Source organism: Delphinapterus leucas, chromosome 10, assembly GCF_059928025.1.
Source record: "Delphinapterus leucas isolate spDelLeu-1000000601 "Yukka" chromosome 10, BTC_Dleu_Yukka2, whole genome shotgun sequence".
Classification (NCBI taxonomy): Eukaryota; Metazoa; Chordata; class Mammalia; order Artiodactyla; family Monodontidae; genus Delphinapterus; species Delphinapterus leucas.
This window is the reverse complement of record NC_143138.1, coordinates 79,467,149-79,474,430: the sequence shown is the minus strand read 5'-3', so window position 1 is coordinate 79,474,430 and position 7,282 is coordinate 79,467,149. Positions and strand designations below refer to the sequence as shown.

General features: G+C 43.9%; 1 non-coding gene across 1 annotated transcript; it reads right to left on the bottom strand.

The window, feature by feature from the left end:
- Window positions 1-462: 462 nt before the first annotated feature.
- Window positions 463-534, bottom strand: TRNAR-CCG (transfer RNA arginine (anticodon CCG)). Its single transcript has one exon. It is a non-coding gene; the product is annotated as a tRNA-Arg (tRNA).
- Between the last annotated feature and the right edge of the window lie 6,748 nt (window positions 535-7,282).

Here is a 7,282-nt window from a genome sequence, read left to right as displayed (position 1 = left end):
TTTCACCCTGTTCCATGAGGCTTGATTCTGTTTTACCTGTTCAGTGACTTGAAGTTTTCCGTTTCCATTTCCATTTCCAAGACGACTTGACTTCTGCCCAGGAGATAATGCATCAAATTCAAGTGGAACCTGAAATATAAGATATGAGGAAAGTGTGTGGAAGACTTTGATTCTGTTAATCCGTGGAAAGAGGGAGATGGGTGTTAGTCTAGTGTCTTTCCACTTACGATGGACATGATTTTTATAGCCTTTTAAAAAAATGTAATATAGAAAATATCTGTGTGAATACTAGTTGATTTATTTTTACTTATTTATTTATTTATCTATTTTGGCTGCAACGGGTCTTAGCTGCGGCAGGCAGGATCTTCATTGTAGCATGCAGGATCCTTTTTTAGTTGCAGCATGTGGACTTGTTAGTTGCGGCATTCAGACTCTTAATTGCAGCATGCATACGGGATCTAGTTCCCCGACCAGGGATCGAACCCGGGCCCCCTGCATTCGGAGTGCGGAGTCCAACCACTGGACCGCCAGGGAAGTCCTGTGGAAAGTTAGATCTTGACTTGAAATTTTACCATCCCCATTCCATAGACCCGTGTTGACCAGTATGGTTAAGTGCTCACCACATATGGTTACTGACCACTTGAAATGTGATTCATATTAATTGAGATGTGCTCTCAGTGCAAAGTCATGTGGGAATTTGAAGACTCAGTGTGATTAACAGAAGTAAACTATCCCATTAGTAATTTTTATATTGATTACCCATGACAATGATATTCTGGATCTGCTAGCTTAAATAAAATATATTGTTAAAATTAATTTCTCTTGTTTTTATTTTTTCATGTGGCTAGTAGAAAATTTTAAATCACATATGTGACTGGAATTTATTTCTGTTGCACAGTGCTGCTATAAAATACTGCCTCTCAGCTGTTGCATTTTGAGGCAAGCGGTTGGTGTGTTCGTTTTAATTCGTTTGTTTACTGTTGCTGGAACAAGTAAAATTCGCCAAGAAAGAAAGAAAGAAAGAGAAGATTTTAGGAGCTTGAGACTTTTAGCCTGTAGGTCGTTACTTCATTAAGGAATTTTTTTACCTTTGTCTCTGCCATTTCTGCAGGCATGTAAATTCTTTAGGCTGTAGCATTAGTTTATATTCCAAGAGGTTTGTAAACAGTGGGGCCTGTCTTTCAGAGCAGCTGCCTCGAGATGACTTCATCGGACTCTAAATAGGGCTTAGGTGTTCATTTCAGCGTTCGAATATTGATAGGACTGCCTGTGTTTGCCAAGTTCAGAGCTCTGCTGCCTCTTCCTCAGAGTCCGGCTGCAGAATGGTTCTCTGGGCCCTAGGGTCTCGCGTCATGGCCCTGAGACTTTAGTTTGCAGAAGAACCACCTGGTGACCCGGAGAGGATGCACATTCCTGGGGGCTGATCCCTGGGGCATCTGATTTAGCTCCTCTGGACCAAGCACATCAGTTGTATTATTTCTAACAACCCCCCTCAGCCCCACCTCTCCATTCTAACTTGGGTACTAACATCGTCTCTCTCCCACTCTGTCTTAAGGATATCTTTGCTCTTTCCAGAATGCATTCCTCAGTCATCCAATCAGTTTCCCTTTCTCCTTCCTTTTCACACACTTCCTTTTCACATACTTTACTTCCAAATAGATATTGACTACTCTTAGCAATCCAAAAAAAAAAAATCCTTCTAGTGCATAGACGGCAGGAAGTGCCCTTATTGTCTTAACTGCCTTATGGATCAGTGAAAATGAACTTGAAAGATATCTGAAGTCCCCTTTGAAGTAAAGGAGATAATTTTTCAGCAAATGTCAACTTCAGTGCCGTGCAGAGATGATGGTGCTCCATTTAATATTTAATTTATTAAATGAATGAATTTCTGTCCTGCTCATCTTCCTTTGAAGCTGCACGAAGTCCTTCTGGTCACCTAGGATGTGAATCTGGAGTGCACAGAAGCAGTAATTAAGTAAACGCATACGGAGGACTCAAATGGGGGTTTTAATGCCATGCTGTAGAATGTGCCTTGATGCAACAAATAAAAAGAACCCTCATGAGTAGTTGAGCATAACCTTTCCCTCCCTGTTTTCCTCAACTTCTCTTCATCCAACACATGTAACTATTCCCCATTCTCCATCTCTTCCTTAGAGTGGAACTATATTTGTCTGGACTCTGGGTTGCAAGTGACAGAGACCAGTCACTTGGTTTATGCACAAAACCGAGAATTTGTTAAGTTGAGCACATTGAAATACCCAGGCAAGGCTGCATGTAGAGTCTCAAACAATATTATTAGGACACGAGTCTCTCTGTCACTTGGCTCTACTGTCCGACTGTCTCCACCCTTGTGGATCAGATGGTAGTCCATTGTTAAACCACTTCTCATACTGCCCCACTCCCCCAAGACCCTGGCTCTCTGGGTAGCTCCAGGAAAAAATTCTTGGGATTGGCTGTGGTTGGAATGTGTACCTCCCCTGGAACTGTGGCCATGCAGAGGAAATGCCCGGATTTGCCGGATCTGGGTCACATACCCAGAATCAGGGTGTAAGGTCAGCCTCACCCAAACTGCTTGAGCAGAGAGAGAAGAAGGGCATGGCACCCCAAAGCTAATTCAAGGTCAATTTATTGCTGAAAAGAGGAAAAGATGTGTGAAGTTGGCAAAATAACTCAAAGGGCCGCTATAAAAACCTCCGAAGGAATCGGTTTTTCTCTTTCTAAATGAGATTGACTCTCGCTACAGAAACCACAGCCCTCCTCCCACTTCCGAAGTCACGGTTGCAGGAGTTCCCAAGTCATCAGCAGGCTGGGAGCTCTTCAGGGCAAAGAACGCTCCGTATTGATCTTTGAAAATATCCCAGCACGCTGCACGCAGCAGGTGTTCAATCTGTTTAATCTGCTCCAGTAGATGGAATTTCATGGGGCACCTACTGTGTGCCCAGCACTCTTACATCAGTGAATGTCTGTTGTTGCAGAAATCAGTCAAATCGGTTTTTATCCCACAGCCTGCTGCAGGAGGGCTGTGCGATGGTGCACCGTGGCTCTCAATCTGACCCTGCCGTTGACTAGCAAGTCACCTGCCCCTCTAGGCCTCACTTTCTGTGTTTATCAAATGAGGCTAATATAGACCCTCCACCCAGAGCCAGTGTGGTGATTAAATGAGATGATGCACGTGAAGTGCTTTGCACAGCAGCTGGTACATAGTGACAGCTGATACATAGTAATTAATATAGTAATTAAGATTAATATTTGTATATTTCAAAGAACAGCTGTTTGCTGACCATTGCTCTTCAGCCAGCATCTGCTAGGTTTCTGCCGTATGCTGCGTCCCTTACTAGACTCAATGTAAAGATAAAAGTGAATAAAATTCCTGCTCTAGGGGAATCTGTGGTTTCTTGGTACAGGCAGTCGTGTAAAAACAGGTAATCAAAGGTAATGATTATAATTCCATGGTCCATGTGGTTGCATCCCCAGAGCTGTGTACAACCAAAAGGAACTTCAAACTAATTCGGATTTCTAGAATATCATGAAGGGGGGGAGCACACACCTGCCAAGATGTGTCATTCCCTCTTTTCCTCTTCCACTGACTGACCTCAGCCTCCCGAGACAGGCAAGTGCCTTCATGTCATGGGCCTTGCTGGCACTTCCTGCCCCAACCCAATCATGCCCTACTGCCAAGACTCCGTGAATTCAGGGGCCATTTCCTCTCTGACCTTGAATTTTCCATGCAGTTATTTTCTCTGCCCCAAAGGCTCTCTTTATCCACCTTCTCTTTAAGACTTAATTCAAGTGTTACCTTCTATGAGAGGCCTTCCCAGCCTCTCGGCCTCAGTGGATACCTCTCTTTTCTTCCTGGTTCCCCCAGAACCCAGTGCACACCCCCCTTTACACTCCTAACCCTCTCATGATGTGACTGTCAGCATCCTCTCAGCCTTCCTAACTGTCGTGTGTAGACTACGGGCTGGTCCTCCTAATACCAGGGAGGAAAGGGGATAAATTGAGAGATTGGGCGTGACATATACACACTAGTATATGTAAAATAACTAATAAGAACCTGCTGTATAGCACAGGGAACTCTACTCAATACTCTGTAATGTATGTGGGAAAAGATTCTAAAAAACAGTGGATATATGTATATATATAACCGATTTGCTTTGCTGTACACCTGAAACTGACAAGATTGTGAATCAACTATACTTCAAAAAAAATTTTTTTTAATAAATAAAATAAAAAAGGAAGAAATCATGATTTCCTTTATTCCCAGGCAGGCTGGCACCATATGGAATGGTGGGAGGGAGGGAAAAGGTCCTTCCCAGAGACGAGCCAGCAAGTCCTCTAAGGTTGACAGTCCTCTGTGGGATATTTTGAACAGTGTCTCCACCTGGTGAATGATGTTTCCTGATGTAGGTTATAAAATGGTAGTAAAGGCAGAATAGTATAAGGATGCATAGGCTGTTTCCATAGGGATCGACTTTTAGCTCTTGTTGGCGATGGGCAAGGTACTTAACCTTAAACCTCCTTATCACTAAAATGGACATGATGACAAGACTTGTCTCATAGGGTTGCTATGAGCGTTTTATGAGACGTTGTAGGGAAAATCCTTGGCACAGTGCTTGGCACCTAATAAAGTCCCCAATAGTAGTGGTTGCTGTTATTATAAATGTGGAAATATCTTTTGGAGATCTCCAGTGGTTTTTCAAGAAGAACCATCAACAACAGTTTTCCTCAAGGAACCGGTTTGATGGTTTCTTATGACAGTTGGGAAGAAGGAAACAAAAGCATGTCAGTTGCAGAGGGAGAATGTAATTTTGCTTTGGTGGTTTTTTTGCTTTTGTTTTTCACACCTCTTTTCTCAGGGGAATGGGACTTAGTGTCTCACCAAAACTTGACAGCAAGTAAAATACACGGTTTAAAGTCCTCAGCAGTCATTGCGAATGTGAAATCAAATCTCTAATTTGCTTTGGAGCGTCCGGACGGCAAGGACAGCTGGAGTGTTGCTATTTTTTATTTCAAATAAAAGAGTCAGCTCCTCGTTCCCATAGAAACCACCAACCTAATTATAAGGAGCTTTGTTCACTGGATAAAAGTCATCATTTCTCTTTCCTCCCCACGCTCATACAGGTCCCCAAAATACTGCCATGGATTCGGTCCTGGATGGAAGGGCTTGCTCTCTTTAGCAAACTGGGTTTAGTGCACTGACCAGCTCACACGGGAAAGAAAGCAGCTGGGATTGGCCAGAGAGACCTGATGAAACAGCATCTGCCGGCTCGTGTTCTACTTTGGAAACGGTCATGAGCGTTTAGCAGTGACAAATTAGTGTTTTTCAAGTGAAGTTCAAAGAAGGATACTCCTAACCTCGCCTCCCATGAGGTAGACGTACTCTTTCTTGTCTGGAAGTAGAAGAGTGGACCCCAGCTCTGGAATTCTCCTGTTCTAGGATTTTATGTTCGGATTCTGAGATCAATCACGTTATGTAACATTGCAGTGTTTGGAGAGGAAATGCTAAACCATGAGTTTCCAAGAGCTGGCAATCTGTTTAGCATACATTTTGGGTTTGCTAGAATGGAAATAGTTGTATCTCGCATTACGCCTTTGGGTACCATCAGGGCTCACCCACAGGATGAGGAGCCTTCTTGTGCCTGCTTCTCTCTCCTTGAACTGCTTGTCCCAGGTGTTTACTGACCTTCATGCTGATATGTACCTAAGTGGAGATGCTTTTCCTTGACCCTAGAGAGGTGTTCTCTCAAAAGTCAGCTGATAGAAAGCTAAGTGGCACTGAAGACCAAGAGTCTTGGATGTATTTTGGGCATAAGGTTACTTAGGGGTTAGCAATTTGCAAATGCAATTAATGCTTTTTTTTTTTTTTTTTTTTGAGATTCCATTTATAGAATGGACCAGCTGTAGGTCAGTGCTGGTGTTGAGCACATTGCTGCATTTTGTAGACACTGAAATACTAATTTGAGAAGTGAATGTCCCATATGCACATGTCAGGAGTTTTGGAAGACACATCAGGCCATTTGGCATGGGGGGAGGGGAGGCGTGCTCCACAGAGAGGCTGGACCAGGACGGGGCCAGGCGAAAGCCTGAGAGTAAAGGCAGGAGTCCCGAAGAAGCTGTAACGTGAAAAGAAGCTTATATAAATACGGGGATGGGATGGGATGGGGAGAGAGTGGTAGGAATGCATTAGACCCTACAACTTGGTTAACGTCCCAGGACAGGTAAATGTTTCCTGTGTCCAGAAAGGGCGTCTTGAGTGGGATGCAGGTTTCTTTGACCTGGGCTTGTCCTTGTGCGGTCTCCTCTGCTCTTCCTGCCATGTACCCCCTGCTCGTGATGGTGGTGATGGTGGTGATGGTAGTAGTTATAATGATCATGGCGGAGGGGATGATGGAAGTTGTAATAATGATGTTGGTTATAACGAGATTGATGAGGTTAATATTTTTTGAGTACTTTCTCAGTGCCAGACCCTGTTCTAAACAATTATATCTGGCATCTGTTTCCTTGTTTAGGCCAGAAACCTAGAAATCTTCCTTGTTTGTTCCTTTTTCTCATACACGCCATCAAACTCTTGGCAAGTTTTGATCAGCTCTACCTTCAAAACCCATCTCTCTTTCGCCACTCTGGCTGTCCCCTTTGCTACCAACTTTCACTGCCTTGCTGCCAGAGGCTTCTTCCTGGGCGCCCAGATTTCATTCTTACCTATTACAGTGCATTCGCACTGCAGGCAGGGGGCCTTCTAAAATCCTAACTCCTTCCCTCCTCAGAACCTTCTCATGGTTTCCCTTCACACGGAAAGTAAAATCCAAGACATTACGAGCATTTAGGCCCCAAATGCCCTTGTCACTGGCCTTTCTCCTTGATGCTTATTCTGCTCTAGTCACCACCCTTCTTCCCAGTCCTTGAATACACCAAATCCCCCAGCCGGCTCCCCACCAGGGCTTTGCATGGCTTGTCCCCTTAATTCATCTAGGGCTCTCTTGAGACTCAGCTTTCTCAGAAAGGGCTTCTCTGAGAATCCTCTATTAAACAGCACCCCTCCCTGCCATCTGTCACTTGCCCTCCATCCCATTAACCTGATGTATTTTTCTTCATCGCACTTAATACTCTGTCATCCTTTTATAAAGTGTTATAATCCGCTATATCTATAGGGAGTTTTCCTCTGTAGAACATCAACTTCATAAGGACAGAGAGCAGCTCTGAGTATTTCACCTCTGTGTACTCATGGTCTAGTACAGTGCCTGGCCCGTAATAGAGGCACCATAAATACTGGTTGAAGGAATGT